Source organism: Chionomys nivalis, chromosome 23, assembly GCF_950005125.1.
Source record: "Chionomys nivalis chromosome 23, mChiNiv1.1, whole genome shotgun sequence".
NCBI classification, from domain to species: domain Eukaryota; kingdom Metazoa; phylum Chordata; class Mammalia; order Rodentia; family Cricetidae; genus Chionomys; species Chionomys nivalis.
This window is the reverse complement of record NC_080108.1, coordinates 38,576,954-38,591,873: the sequence shown is the minus strand read 5'-3', so window position 1 is coordinate 38,591,873 and position 14,920 is coordinate 38,576,954. Positions and strand designations below refer to the sequence as shown.

Here is a 14,920-nt window from a genome sequence, read left to right as displayed (position 1 = left end):
CAATTTGGTTTGGGATGTAGACTTGATGTATATTGCTTTTATATGTTTAGGAATGTGTATTTGTTACATTCTCTGGGGTTTTCTGGAGTGAGATTATTTATTGCCTTGTCTCGTGGATGTAGTTAACCTCTTCTGTTGGAATTTTCCTTCTAGTACTTTTGGTAGAACTAGATTTGTGGCTAGATGCTGTTTAGATTTGATTTTGTCATGAAGTAGCTTTTCTCCACCTATGGTGATTGAGAATTTTGCAGGGTATAGTAGGCTGCATCCTGCTATAGGGCTGGCATCCACGGTCTCTTGAGTCTGAAATATATCTATCCTGTCCTTTCTAGCATTTAGAGTCTCCATTGAGAATTTGGGTGTAATTCTAATAGGTCTAACCTTCACACGTTACTTGGCCTTTCCCCCTTGTAGCTTTTAATATTCTTTCTGTGCTCTCTGCGTTGATTATTTTATGGTGTGGGGATGTTTTTTCTGGACCAGTCTGTGTGGTCTGTGAAGTTCTCATCTTTACAGGCATGGTCTTCTTTAGGTTAGGAGACTTTTCTTCTATGATTTTGTTAAATATATTTTTTGGAGTTTTGAGCTGAGATTCTTCTCCTTCTATTCCATTATTCTTTTCATGGTATCCCAGATTCCCTGAATATTTTGTGTTAGTAATTTTTAGACTTAACATTTTCTTTGACTGATGAATCTGTTTCTTCTATCATATCGTCAATGCCTGAGATTCTGCCTTCCATCTCTTTTGTTCTGTTGGTGATACTTCTGTCTGTTGTTCCTGTTTGTTTACCTAGATTTTTCATTTCCAGAATTCCCTCAGTTTCTGTTAATTTATTGTTTCTATTTTTATTTTCAGTTCTTGAACAATTTCCTTCACCTGTTTGTTTTTCTTGGCTTTCTCAGAATTCTTTAATGAATTTATTGATGATCTCCAATTTTTGTTTGTCTTTCTCTCAATTTTTAAGGGATTTTTTTCACTTCTGCTTTAAGTACCTCTATCATCTTCATAAAATTGGTTTTAAGGTCATTTTCTTGTCATTCAAATGTGTTGGAATATTCAGGTCTTTCTGTCATGGGATAGCCGAGCTCTGGTGGTGTCAAATTGCCCTGGTTGTTGTTGATTGTGTTCTTATTCTGGCATCTGGGTTTGAAATGATTATAGGTCTAGATGCTGACTTCTGAGTTTGTCTTTGTGGATGGATGTTTTGTTCATTGGTTTCTGTTTCCTCTTTGGTCTTCTGGTCCTTGTAGTCTGGATTTCTTGTGGCTACTGTGACACCTGATCCAGGAGAGAGAATCTGTCCACATTGGGGGCTAGACTTCTGGCAGCTAGCTTGGTCTTTGGTGCAGCAGAAGGTGGGGATGTGTTGGGGGAGAACAGGGGAATTGAATGGGGCTTTAGGAACTGGATCTAGGAAGTGGTGCAGATCAGCTGTCAGGCAGGTCACTCCCTGTTTTTCTGACTGGAGTGGCCTGGCTCTGAGCAGTGGAAGTCCTCAGGAGTGGGATCAAGGCCTGGCAATGGGGCAGGGGTGAGGTGGGAGGAGATCAGTGATTGGATTTAAGACTATCTAAGCCTCAGCACCAAGCCCAGGTGATAATATACTTTTAATATATTTGTATAGGAGAATTCTTTTTTTAAATGGTTGTAAGGGTGTCCTTAATGATAACATTATCAAATAATAAGGGCTTGATTTACTATACAGAAGACAGAAGAATAGTAAAGAAAGACTGAAACAAAGCAAAACCAAAACTCCATGAGGAAAACACAAAGTCGCATATCTCCAGATCCGGCCACTAAGTCAGTTATTTGATTTCAGGTAATGAACTCCAAAGAGCATAGGCATCCTCCTCAACCTTTCCTTCTGCAGCTCACATGGCCTCTCTCCCAGGATTGCTCCACTCCAATCCAATCCAATCCCAGAATTGAACACAGGTTTCCTTACACAATCCTACTGTCCTGGCATCTTCAGCATCCTGATTGGTCCATAACAACTTAAACCTGACCCTCACAGATTTATAAATTGCCTTCTTTGGAGCTTTCAGTATGGAATTCAATATTATTGCACACCACCTGAACAATCCAACTATTTTTGAGATCTTGGTGCAAGTCTTTGTGTCTCCATAACTCTGCTTTCCTGTTCAGCCTCAGCTGTCAACTTGATGCAGACCTGTGTTGTATGAGGGGATCTCAACTGAGCAATGCCTAAGATCATTTCAGACTCTGGCCATGTCTTGATTGATCAATGATGTGGGAGAATCCAGCACAATGTGGTAGGCTTCATCCCCAGACTGTTAGTCCTGGGCTGTGTAATAAAGCAGGGTGAACTAGGCAGAATGTGAGCCAGCTAGCCATGGTCCACCATGGTCTGGGCTTTTGGTTCATGCCCTGTCTTTTCTCAGTGTTGGATTGTGAATTCTAAGCCAATTTGCCCCTTTCCTCCTCAAGGAGCTCTGGGTCAGAGTATTTTATCACACAATAGGGGTGAAACTAGACCATCTGCATTCTGCATGTTTAAAAACTAGCTGCTCAAGAATGACAGTTCTGCTGCCAGCAGGAGAAGTGGCTGGAATTTAAAATCCCAGCTTTGGTGGCTTTGGAGTGCTGGCATGGGAAGAGCACAGAAAACCTTCCTTGGCAGCCCTTTCGAGCAGAGTCACAGAACAATGTCTTGTGTCTGAATCATAACTTCTTTTCTATAAAATGAATTGCATACTTGTGGTTCCTAAACAGTTTTACAAATACACAGCATAATATTCATGATAGAGGAAAATACTCAAGGATATATTAAAATAAGTTGTGTTTATATTTTTAGCTTTCTTTTTGTTTGTTCTAAAATCTTGAGCTTGTGACCCAAACAGTAAGTAGTTACTTTTTTTTTTTTTTTTTTTGGTTTTTCGAGACAGGGTTTCTCTGTAGCTTTGGTGCCCATCCCAGAACTAGCTCTTGTAGACCAGGCTGGCCTCGAACTCCCAGAGATCCACCTGCCTCTGCCTCCCGAGTGCTGGGATTAAAGGTGTGCGCCACCACCGCCCAGCAGTAGTTACTTTTCTACAAGGTTATGAGAACTATGCCATAGAAAGGGAAAGAAACTTGAAACATTTTTATATCTTATTTATCTATTTATACTGTTGTAAGCTGTATTTACATCTTAAATCGTCTTCTGATACCTTTGAAGCTCATGATTATATCCTCAGATCTCTATATATAATGAGCTAAAAAGCTGGCTATAGCCATGTGGAAGGATCTGGTTATCTGATGTTGCCAAGCTGACAAAGTCATAGGTAGCCTAGGGGCACCCATCTCCAGGCTCTGGCTCTTGCAGCCAGCCTCTCTCAGCCACTCCATTCCTGCCACCTTCCTTCTGAAGAAGCGTCCTTCTGTCCCTCTCTCCTTTTCTCCACTCCCATCTCTTCTCCCAAAAATACTCTACATTCGAGCTCTGTGGACATGGCATCTCACCCACCATGCCAATTTATTCTGACCCACAAAAGGTAAGTTTAAGTTTAATCAGAACTGACTGTGAGGCACATGACTCATGCCAGGAAGTGGGTTTAGAGAAAGTGGAAGAAATTTTATGTTCCATTGTGTCAGTCGGTCAGAAACATGAATACAGACAGCTGCAAACATCACAAAGACCAAGGGCAAAGGAGAAAAGTTTGTCCTAACAAGAAACAGAAAATGTTTTGAAAACAGTGACAGATTGGCATTCTCAGGTGGGAGTGACCCTCCTGGCTCAGTTATATCCAAACCATCCAGACTCGAGGCTCTCTCCTGTCCTTGATCAAACAGACCATGGGAGATTCCTCCACAGGGAGGTAGGACTCAAACCCATGATCCCCTCTATAGGCCCAGAAAGTCTTCTGGGCCCCTATGGTCCTGGCCCTTCCTAGTGTGTATTGCTGCTGGTCTCCTTATTGAGGGGCTAATATTGGGCCCATATTACCATTAGTTGATTTGCCCCCAACTTTTCCTTTATAAATTTTACCAACTTGTTTAAAATGCATGGCCACAAAATGAGTAGCATGGTTATGATAAGAAGTGGTCCCAGCAGGATAGAGACCAAGTTGGTGAGCCCGGGTGATGAATTAAACCAGGATTCAAACCATCCCTGATTGGCTTCAAAATCTCTTTTACACTTGGCCAATCCTTCTTTAATTTTAGCCATAGATTTTTCTAACTATCCCTGAATTGTCGACATAAAAACAGCATTCCTCACTCAATGCTGGACATAGTCTTCCCTGTTGGAGAAAGATGAGGTCTAATCCTCGTCTATTCTGCATCACCTCAGCTAAGTGTGTTAAGATTTCCTGGATACGGAAAATAAAATATTCTAGTTTTTCTAGATCCAATTCGATGGCTTCACACAGGCAGGAATAATATTGGTGCTGGGTGACCAGAGAAACAACCCCTGCCACTACGGCTACTAAGCTGACTCCCAGCAGTATGCTCAGAATTAGGGCTGTTACCGGTTCACTCTTAACTTTGGAGGGGCCCCCTTCTAGCTTCCTATAGACGTCCTCTTTGGTGTGATAAATTAATCATGGGGCCAACCATGCCATCACACGTAAACCTTTGGCTTTGTCCAGAACCAGTGTGTGAGCACAAGGCGTCAGTGCTGTTGAGCATGCCCATCGGGCGTCACTGTGGGAAATCAGAAATCCGAAATCAGAAATCAGGGGTTTGTGAGCATCAGGGTCTTGCTGTAGAAGAGCTGTCACTCAAGGGGACCTTCCCTATTCAGAGGCCTTGGCGTGAAATCTGCTGTAAGGTCAGTTGGGCCTTAGATTGCCAATGGTACTGGGTAGAATCCGAGGCCTGAGTATAAGTTCCTGTGGTGGAGATTCCCTCGTAATAAGGGGGAGCAGCACAATAGCAAAGCCAACAAGACTGTTAGGCCGGGCTTAGTGGTGTTTAGGACTAGGAATGACTGGTAGAGGAGGGTCAGAAGTGGGTCCTCCGCTTCGGTATGGACCAAATGGCCCATGGGTTCCTGGTAATTGCGGGAATAGGTACTAGGCCAGGTTTATACAGTTTGCATGTCCTTAAGATGTAGGGTGCTTGGCCTGAGTGCCAAGGTTGTGAGCCTAGGACGGCTGATCACCTGGTTTGAGCCTACTGCTGTAGGGCGGTCCACTATACTAACCAGACTGTGGAGATAGCACCCAGGCTCAAGCCTAATCCATCTTGATATAGCAGTATATCCCACATGAATCTGCTTTCTACTTGCCCATATGGGTAAATTGTAGACACACCAGCTTACAGTGACCCTCAATTTCTTCATTCTGTCTCTCTTGGTTAAAAACAGGATTTGGGAAACACAGTCTGCTATAACAGAGAGGAGCAGAGGCCCTACAAGCTACAAGGCTCACCCTACTCCCAAACTTGCCTATCTTCTAGCAACCTTAGTAGAACTCTGAAACACAGCTTGCTACAATATAAAGAGGACCAAGAGGTGAGTGACAAGCCACCTGGAAGGACCCCACCTGCCTCAGCTTCTCGAGCCAGCCAGCAGAAGAATTTCCTGCAGCTATAGTGTGGGAGGTCCTTCTGTCTATGTGTTGCTTTTATGGTTAATGAATAAAGAACTGCTTTGAGCCTATGGCAGGGAAGAACAGAACTAGGAGGGAAAGCTAGGCTGTACGCTGGGAGAAAGAAGGATGGAGTCAGAGAGACACCGTGGAGCCATTGCCAGAGTCAGACCTGCTGAAACTTTGCCGGTAAGCCACTGCCACGTGGCAATACATGTATTAATAGAAATGGGTTAAATTAATATGTAAGAGATTAGCCAATAATAAGCTAGAGCTAATGGACCAAGCAGTGATTTAATTAATACAGTTTCTGTGTGATAATTTTGGGTCTAAGCTAGCTGGGTGGCTGGGAACCAACAAGCAGCCTCCTTCTACAAATTGGCGCCCAATGTGGGGTCAACTAAAATCCACTTAAAAACTTGAGAGATCTTAAAAATGAATCCTAGACACAAAAGAACAGAATTAAGCATAGTTTGGTAGTAACATTTTCTTGGCTAGGCTCTGTTTGCTAGAAGCAAGCAGAGTCATGGCTCCTTGAAGAGAAGTTTTCCTGATTCAGTGGTAGCAGGAAAAAAAAGTTGTGGTTTTGAAATGCCAGCTTTATTCTGACTCTTTCTTGAGGTCAGCTATGGAGCACTGGAATGGGGTTTGTGGGCCCAAGTGCTTGTATGACTGCGTGGGAAGGTAGCTAAGACCATGCCCACAGCTCAGCACCCCCTGACTGGGTAGGAGGCAGGATCAGGACTGCTAGGAATGAATGCACAGGCAGGAGAGCATGGCAGATTCCTGCTGCCATACACAGAGATATTTCCAGGCTGGGCAATGCTCTGCATGGCAGATTTAGCTATTACTCAGATAAAAAGGTTTTATATACTGCACACTCATTCTCAGAGTTAAAGAGCTAATGGGCCAAGCAGGGATTTTAGTTAATACAGTTTCTTTTTTTTAAGTTCTTTTTTTCCCATTTCTTTTTTTATTTATTTGTTTATTTATTTATCTATTTACTTATTATAGATTTCTGCCTCCTCCCCGCCACTGCCTACCATTTCCTTCCCCCTCCCCCAATCAACTCCACCTCCCTCAGCAGCCCGAAGAGCAGTCAGGGGTGTGCACCCACACACTGAGACAATGGGGATGATCTATTGGTAACTCACCAAGGCCAGCTGGACTGGGTCTTAAAAAAAAATCATGGGATAAAACCGGACTCGCTGAACATAGTGGTCAATGAGGGCTGCTGAGAAGTCAAAAACAATGGCACTGAGTTTTGATTCTATTGCACATACTGGCTTTGTGGGAGCCTAGGCTGTTAATACAGTTTCTGTGTGACTATTTTGGGTCTAAGCTAGCTGGGCAGCTGGGAACCAAGAAGCGGCCTTCTTCCTACACAGGTAGGCTACTACAATAACCCCCATCTACCAGACCCCGTAAGTTACAAGTCCCACCCCACCCCCAAATTGACAATACTCCTGCAACCTCAGTGGAACTCTGAAACACAATCTGCTACAATACAGAGAGGACCAAGAGGTGAGTGACCAGCCACCCAGTGGGATACCCCACTCTCTAGGCCCTCCATAGTGGGGCAAAACCCAGGCCCCTCCCTCACCTGCCTTGGCTTCTCTAGTTAGGCAGCAGGAGAGTTTCATGCAGGTAGACTGCCCTAATATCCCCCATCCACCAGACCCTACAAGCTACAAGCCTCATCCTGCCCCCAAACTTGCCTATCATCCTGCAACCTAGGTGGAACTCTGAAACACAGCCTGCTACTACACAAGAGAGGTCCAAGAGGTGAGTGACTAGTCACCCAGCAGGACAACCAATTCTCTAGGCCCTCAATACAGGGGGAAAAAACTCTGGGTCCATCCCCCATCTGCCTCAGCTTCTCTAACTAGCCAGCAAGAGAGTTTCCTGCAGGTAGGCTGCTCACACACCCCATCCCATTCATTGCACTTTGAAAGTGGCAAATCCTACTCTACCCCCAAATCCTCCAACCACCCCCCTGCAGCCCCACAACCTCAGAGGAATGTTGAAACACAAGCTGCAACTACACAGAGAGGACCACGAGAGAGGAGGAACCAGAGGGAAACTGAAGCACAAGCTGTGACTGCACAGAGGGCTCCAAGAGAGCAAACCAGGACATCAGACCAAGAGAGCAGACTAAAAGAGACCTCAGTGGCTCCCTGAGACACAGACATTGACAGTACAGAGCAGACCAAGAACAGTTCCGAAAGACACAGACAGCCACTGCAAGGATTGTACCAAGATGCAAAGATACTGCCAACATCAATTGAAGGAAAAGATAGGTAGGCACCAATGCAGGAATTCATCCAACATCCTAAAAATCAACATGGTAACACCAGAATCCAGTGCTGTGGAACAATGTTCTTCTACCCTGTAAAGATGGGTCACTTATATTGCTTTTTAATAAGATGCTGTTTGGCCAGTAGCCAGTCAAGAAGTATAGGTGGGGTAACCAGAAAGGAAGTATAGGCGGGGTAACCAGAACAGGAGAATTCTGGGAACAGAAAAGGCTCAGTCTGCAGTCATCCCCCTGACACAGAGGAAGCAAAATGAGAATGCCTCACTGATAAAAGGTAGAAAGCCACGTGGCTAACAAAGACAAGAATTATGGGTTAATGTAGGATGTAAGAGTTAATAAAAAGCCTGAACTAATAGGCCAACCAGTTTATAATTAATGTAGACCTCTGCTTATTTCTTTGGGATTAAACGGCTGTGGGAAAGGAAGGGACAGAAACTTCTGTCAACAATCCAGTGGACACACCACAGGAAGACATGATCATCCTAACCCAGAAGGAGAAGAAAACAAATTTAAATATAAATTTATGAAGATGATGGAGACCTTTAAAGAGAAAATGAAAAACTCCCTTAAAGAAATGCAAGAAAAAAACAAACAAAAAATGAAAGAAATTAATAAATTCCTCAAAGAAATCCACAAAAAAACCAATCAAACAGGTGAAGCAAACAGTTCAAGACTTGAAGACTGAAATAGAGGCAATAAAGAAAATACAAACTGAGGAATTCTGAATATGGAAAATCTGGGTAAACAAAAGGAACTACAGAGGCAAACATAAACAATAGAATACAAGAGGTAGAGAGAATCTCAGATGTTGAAGATACTATGGAGGAAATCAATTCATTGGTCAAAGGAAACATTAAATCCAACAAATTATTAACAGAAAACATCCAGGAAGTGTGGAACACCATGAAAAGACCAAACCAAGAATAATAGGGATAGAAGAAGGAGAGGAACTCTAACTCAAAGGCACAGAAAATATATTCAACAAAATCATAGAAGAAAACTTCCTCAACCTAAAGAAGTATATCCCTATGAAGGTACGAGATGCTTACAGAACACCAAATAGACTGGACCAAAAAACACATCCCCTCACCATATAATAATCAATCCAAATGCAAAACACACAGAATAAAGAAAACTATTTAGAGCTGCAAGGGAAAATGGTCAAGTAAAATATAAAAGTAGACTAATCAGAATTACATCCAACTTCTTAGTAGAAACCATAAAAACCAGAAGGTTCAGGGCAGATGTGCTGCAGACACTAAGAGACTATGGATGCAAGCCCACGCTAATATACCCAACAAAGTTTTCAACCCCCATCAACAGAGAAAGCAAGATATTCTATGACAAAACCAGATTTAAACAATACATTACACAAACCCAGCTCTGCAGAAAGTACTAGAAGGAAAACCCCAACCCAAGGAAGCTAACTGTACCCCCAAAATGCAGGCAACAGATAACCTTCCACCAGCAAATCCCAAGGAAGAGAAACACACACACTACCACTGAAAAATAACAGAAATTAACAACCACTGGTCATTAATATTTCTTAATATCACCAATGAACTCAATTCACCTATAAAAAGACACAGGCTAAGAGAATGGATATGAAAGCAGAATCCATCCTTCTGATATATACCAGAAACACACCTCAACTTTAAAGACAGACATTACCTCAGAGCAAAGGATTGGGTAAAGTTTTTTTGTAATTAAATGGACCTAAGAAACAAGTGGGTGTAGTTTTCCTAATAGCTAACAAAATAGACTTCGAACTAAAATCATTCAGAAGAAATAAAGAAGGAAACTTTATACTCATAACAGGAACAATCCATTAAGATATAGTCTCAATCCTGAACATCTATGCCCCTAATACAAGAGCATCCACATTTGAAAAGGAAACATTACTAAAGCTTAAAGCACACATCAAATTCCACACACTAATAGTAGGAGACTTCAACACTCCACTCTCGTCAATGGACAGGTCAACCACACAGAAACTTAACAGAGAAATAAAAGAACTGACAGATGTCATGACTCAAATGGACTTAACAGACATCTACAGAATATTCCACCCAAACACAAAAGGTGCTTCTTCTCAGCACCTAATAGAACCTTCTCAAAAACTGACCACATACTTGGTAACAAAGCAAACCTCCACAGAAACAAAAAATTATTGAATAATGTCTTTCTTATTGGAATACCATGGTTTAAAGTTAGAATTCAACAACACTAATTGCAGAAAACGTACAAACTCATGCAAACTGAACAGTGTCACCCCTGTGTCAAGGAAGAAATAAATAAAGAAATTAAAGACTTTTTAGAATTCAACAAAAGAAGACACATTGTACCCAAACCTTTAGGACACTATGAAATAAGTACTAAGAGGAAAGTTCATAGCACTAAGTGCCTACATACAGAAAGTGGAGAAAGCTTACACCGGTGACTTAACAGCACACCTGAAAGCTCAAAACAAAAAGAAGCAGACTCACCCAGGAGGAGTAGATGACAGGAAATAATCAAATTGAAGGCTGAAATCAATAAAATAGAAACAAAGAAAACAATACAAAGAATCAATGAAACAAAAAGCTGGTTCTTTGAGAAAATCAACAAGTTAGACAAACGCTTACCCAAACTAATCAAAAGGCAGAGAAAGAACATCCAAATTAACAAAATCAGAAATTAAAAGGGGGACATAATAGGCACTGAGGAAATCCAGAGAATCATTACGTCATACTACAAAAATCTGTACTCCCCAAAATGGGAAAATGTAAAAGAAATGGACAATTTTCTGGATAGGTACCATACGCCAAAATTAAATCAAGACCAGGTGCACAATTTAAATAGACCTATAAACTGCAAGGACAGAGAAGCTGTCATCAGGGCTGGATGATTTTAGTGTAGAATTCTACCAGAACTGCAAAGATGAGTTAATACTCCTCAAAGTGTTCCACATAATAGAAACAGAAGGAACATTGCCAAATTCTTTTTATGAGGCTACAGTTACCCTGATACTGAAGCCACACAGACTCAACCAAAAAAGAGAATTACAGACCAGTCTCACTCAAGAACATAGATGCAAAAATACACAATAAAATACAGGCAAACTGAATCCCAAGAACACATCAAAAAATTCATCCACCATGATCAAGTCAGCTTCATTTCAGAGATGCAGGAATTGTTCAACATATGAAAATCTATCAATGCAATCAATCATATAAATAAACTAAAAGAAAAAAACCATGTGATTATCTCATTAGATGCTGAAAAAGCATCTCTAGTACTGGAATTAAAAATGGGAGCCACCACCACCTGGATCTGTTTCTGCATTGATCTTATATAGCCCAGGGTGGCCTTGAACTCATAGAGATCCATCTGCCTCACTCTCCTAACTCCTGAGATTAAGAGTGTGTGACACCATTGCCTGGCCTCTCCTGGCTTAGTTTCACCTTCTGGCCCTCAGGCAAGCTTTATTTATAATACATGGATAAAATATCACTACGGTTTCCCTTGTGTCTAAAATTTTTAAAAAGGCTATAACTAATATAAGAAAATATATACAATAAGAAGAGTAACTATGTACAATTTTTATATAGGAAATAAATACAACAACAACATCTGCAACACTGGGACATCCGTCTTTGGCCTACAGGCCTAACAAGTCCTAAAGACTTCTCTGTGAAGCAGGCTATTCTGAAGGGCTGTCCCTCCTATCTTGACAATGTTTGGCAGTCACTCTCTCTTTTGTGTTTTTCCTGTCCAGTTAGGACAGCATACTGTCAGCAGTCGAAGCAGGGACACTTTCTTGCCCAGTGCTTACTTTTACCACAAAGAAAGTAAATTATATGTGGAAGTTCATCGATGCTCATATCTTTGGTGCTGCCAGGAGCAGACATGTCTCGTTGTCATAAAAAAAGAAACTTTGTGGTTAAAACAACTTAAATGCCATATTCTGTAAATCTCTAAAGTGTTTAAAGATGACCTGTCTAAAATATATCTTTGTTTGACCTTGAAAACATACCTAAGCCTTTAATCCCAGCAGAGGCAGGCGGATCTCTGTGAGTTCGAGACCAGCCTGGTCTACAAGAGCTAGTTCCAGGACAGGAACCAAAACCACAGAGAAACCCTGACTCAAAAAAAAAAAGAAAAAGAAAACATACCTAATGTGGCTACAAGTTTAATTATAATAGGTGATTAACTACTAACTTGCATTTCCTTATTATCCTAAACAATTGGTCGTAATAATTTTCAAGAACTATAAATTTGCATTACATTGTTAAGAGAGTTATATAGGTACAATACCTTCAACAAAAGTAGAAATATATGCATGGTATGTTCTATCAAAGTTAATCTCAATATACAAAATTGTATACAATATACAAAAGTCCAATCTGTTGTAACATATTTAAATAATCTGCCTAAATAAATATATATATATATATATATATATATATATATATCCTCCCTTTTTTCTTTTCAGTTCCCTTTTGGGCAGGTGTTGGGACCTTTGCACTGGGTTTTAAGGTCAGAGTGGTACTTCTAATATGGTGTCAGTCATATTGTCTGGGGACCTATCACAATACAAAAATTCAGAGGAAAATTTGAACAATAAGATCTGCTATATATTTGGAAGACCTTTAAGAAGATCAATGTAATCAACCTTACTTTACTTTGGACTCTCACTGTCATTGCAATAAACTCAGATAGACACACTGTACATCTTGTACCATTTTCCCCAGTTCTCTTTTATGTGACATTCATGCCCCTCACTCAGAATGGTGTCAGTGTATAAAAGATGTGGTAATAAAACCTGTGCACATCCACTTAAAGCAACATCATTAAAAATAAGAGTGTATCCCCACAAGAAATCTTGAGGACAACACACACATCCGTTCTTTTTTTTTTTTTTTTTTAAGTATAAATCCCATTTTATTTTTCTAAGGTGTTTTCTTCTATCTTTATGAAGCCACTTTACATGGGCTTTGGTTTAGGTCGTGGGGCAGCACCAGCAGGTCTAAATCGTAGTGGGGGTGTTCTGAGCTTCCGAGCTTCCCGAGATTGATTCCTGACTACCTTTCTATGAGTAGCACAGCTCACACAGTAATGCAGCTTGACATAAAGTTTGGGGAGCACATAAGCGGCGAAGACACTTGCTTTCCTCTACAAAGTTCCGAATGACGAACTTCTTAATGGCCTTTTCCTTGGGCACACAGCGGGCGCAGTTAGTGCAGCGAATTGGCTGCACATGGCTGCGACCCTTTTTGGCACGACCGTTGTTTCTCCTTTTTTTGGTCATCTTGGAGTCAAGTCCCGAAAGAGGCCGCACATCGGTTCTTAACATCTGATTGTGACTTTGTGGGCTCTTCTGAGTCAGTGAGTATAGAATGGCCTTTTGAAGATGCAGTTACTATGCTGTGGTGGTTTGAACAATGGCCCCCAGAGGCTCATGTATTTGAATGCTAAACCACCAGGGACTGAAACTCTTTGATAGGATTATCATTAGATTTGTTGGCCTCCTTGGAGGAAGTATGTGACTGTAGGTGAGCTTAAGGTTTTAAAAGAAGTGGAGAGGCCCACATCTCTCTCTTGCCCTGCTACCTGCTCATCAGCAATACAGTCCTCAGCTACTGCTTCACTGCCATGCCTGCCTTTATGCTCCCCAAGATAATGGTAATGGTACAAATCTGTGAAAGTATAAGGAAACCCCCAATGAAATGCTTTCTCTTGCCTTGGTCATGGTGTCTTTTCACAGCAATAGAACAGTGGCTAAGACACCTGCCAGTCAGGTGACAGTAGCCTAATGGGCTAAGACACCTCCACAGCATAAGATAAGCTTTGGATCAGAGTCCAAAAAATAGAACAGTGAGTCTAGGAATCAAGGGGGTAGAAATGTAAATGGATGGCTCACTATCACCCCTAGTGGCTGGGACAGTTTTTGCTGCCTGTGAATGACTTCTGTTCTGCTGGCCTAAAAGTTTTGGTTCCAATTTAGAGATGGGTGCATCTGCCTGGAGACATGATAAAATTCCCATATAACTAGAAGCTCGGGCTCCTCACAGCAGTCACTTTGAAATTCTGATGCTTTTGTCTCAACAGCCTAAGACTGTAATAACAGTTTTAAGAGGAGATGTGATTTATCAAGACTCCTGGGGGAAATTTGGATTGCATCTCCAAAATGGTGATAAGGCAGTCTGGCTTGCATGAGATCCTACACTGTTTCTCTTGGCGTTAGCATATCCTGTGATTCATGTTAACAGTAAAGTATAACAACCAATCCAGGCAGGATGAGAAAGGACCCAGATCCTTCAGGGATGAGGTATGGGTCACTCCTCCAGGAAAAGTACCAAAGCCTATTCTGGTATTGCTGAGGTTGGAGGAAATACAGAATGGATTGCAGAGAAAGGTAGTTATAAATACAATCTAACGTCACTGTTGCCGAAACAAGGATTACAAGTGACATGAGTGTTTCTGTCATATTTTGTTAAGAACATATTTATGAATATACACACATATAGTAAGTTTTTATGTTTTCATCCCTCTTCTTTCTTATCGTGTAATTTTAAGTCCTTTGAGATAATATCAGGATATTGCATTTAAGTTATAAGACATCAAGATTTTGTTCCCCATGGGATACTGGTACCGATCCTAAAGTATATAATACATTTACAGTTGGACATGAAATGTTATACAACGTAGGTGGAGCTATGACTTGGTTACTGTTCTCATTGGAAACTAGAATGACAGGAGATGTGAGCATGTGTCACTTTGGGAAGGTGTAGACTGTGATGCTAGACTCACTTGTCAGCTTCCCAGCATTGGAATCAGCCAAACCCAAGCAGTTGTTTCCATCAGAAGGATTTTCTTAGTTGGATCATTTGAAATCAAAAGACCCACCCTAAACCTAGATAATGTGAGGCCAAAAGACCCATCCTAAATCTAGGTCATGCCTTCTAGCGGCAGCCTATGTAAAAGGACACAGAGAAGGAAGCCTATGCTTCTGCATGCTTTCCCTTACTCTCACTGGCAAAGCTCATTTATCCTGCTGCTGAAGCATTGCTTTGTTAGTATTAGAACTTA

The 14,920-nt window shown here is 41.3% G+C and overlaps 1 pseudogene; it reads right to left on the bottom strand.

Moving 5' to 3' along the window:
• Positions 1–12,814: 12,814 nt before the first annotated feature.
• On the bottom strand, positions 12,815–13,139 carry LOC130865106 (40S ribosomal protein S26-like; annotated as a pseudogene).
• Between the last annotated feature and the right edge of the window lie 1,781 nt (positions 13,140–14,920).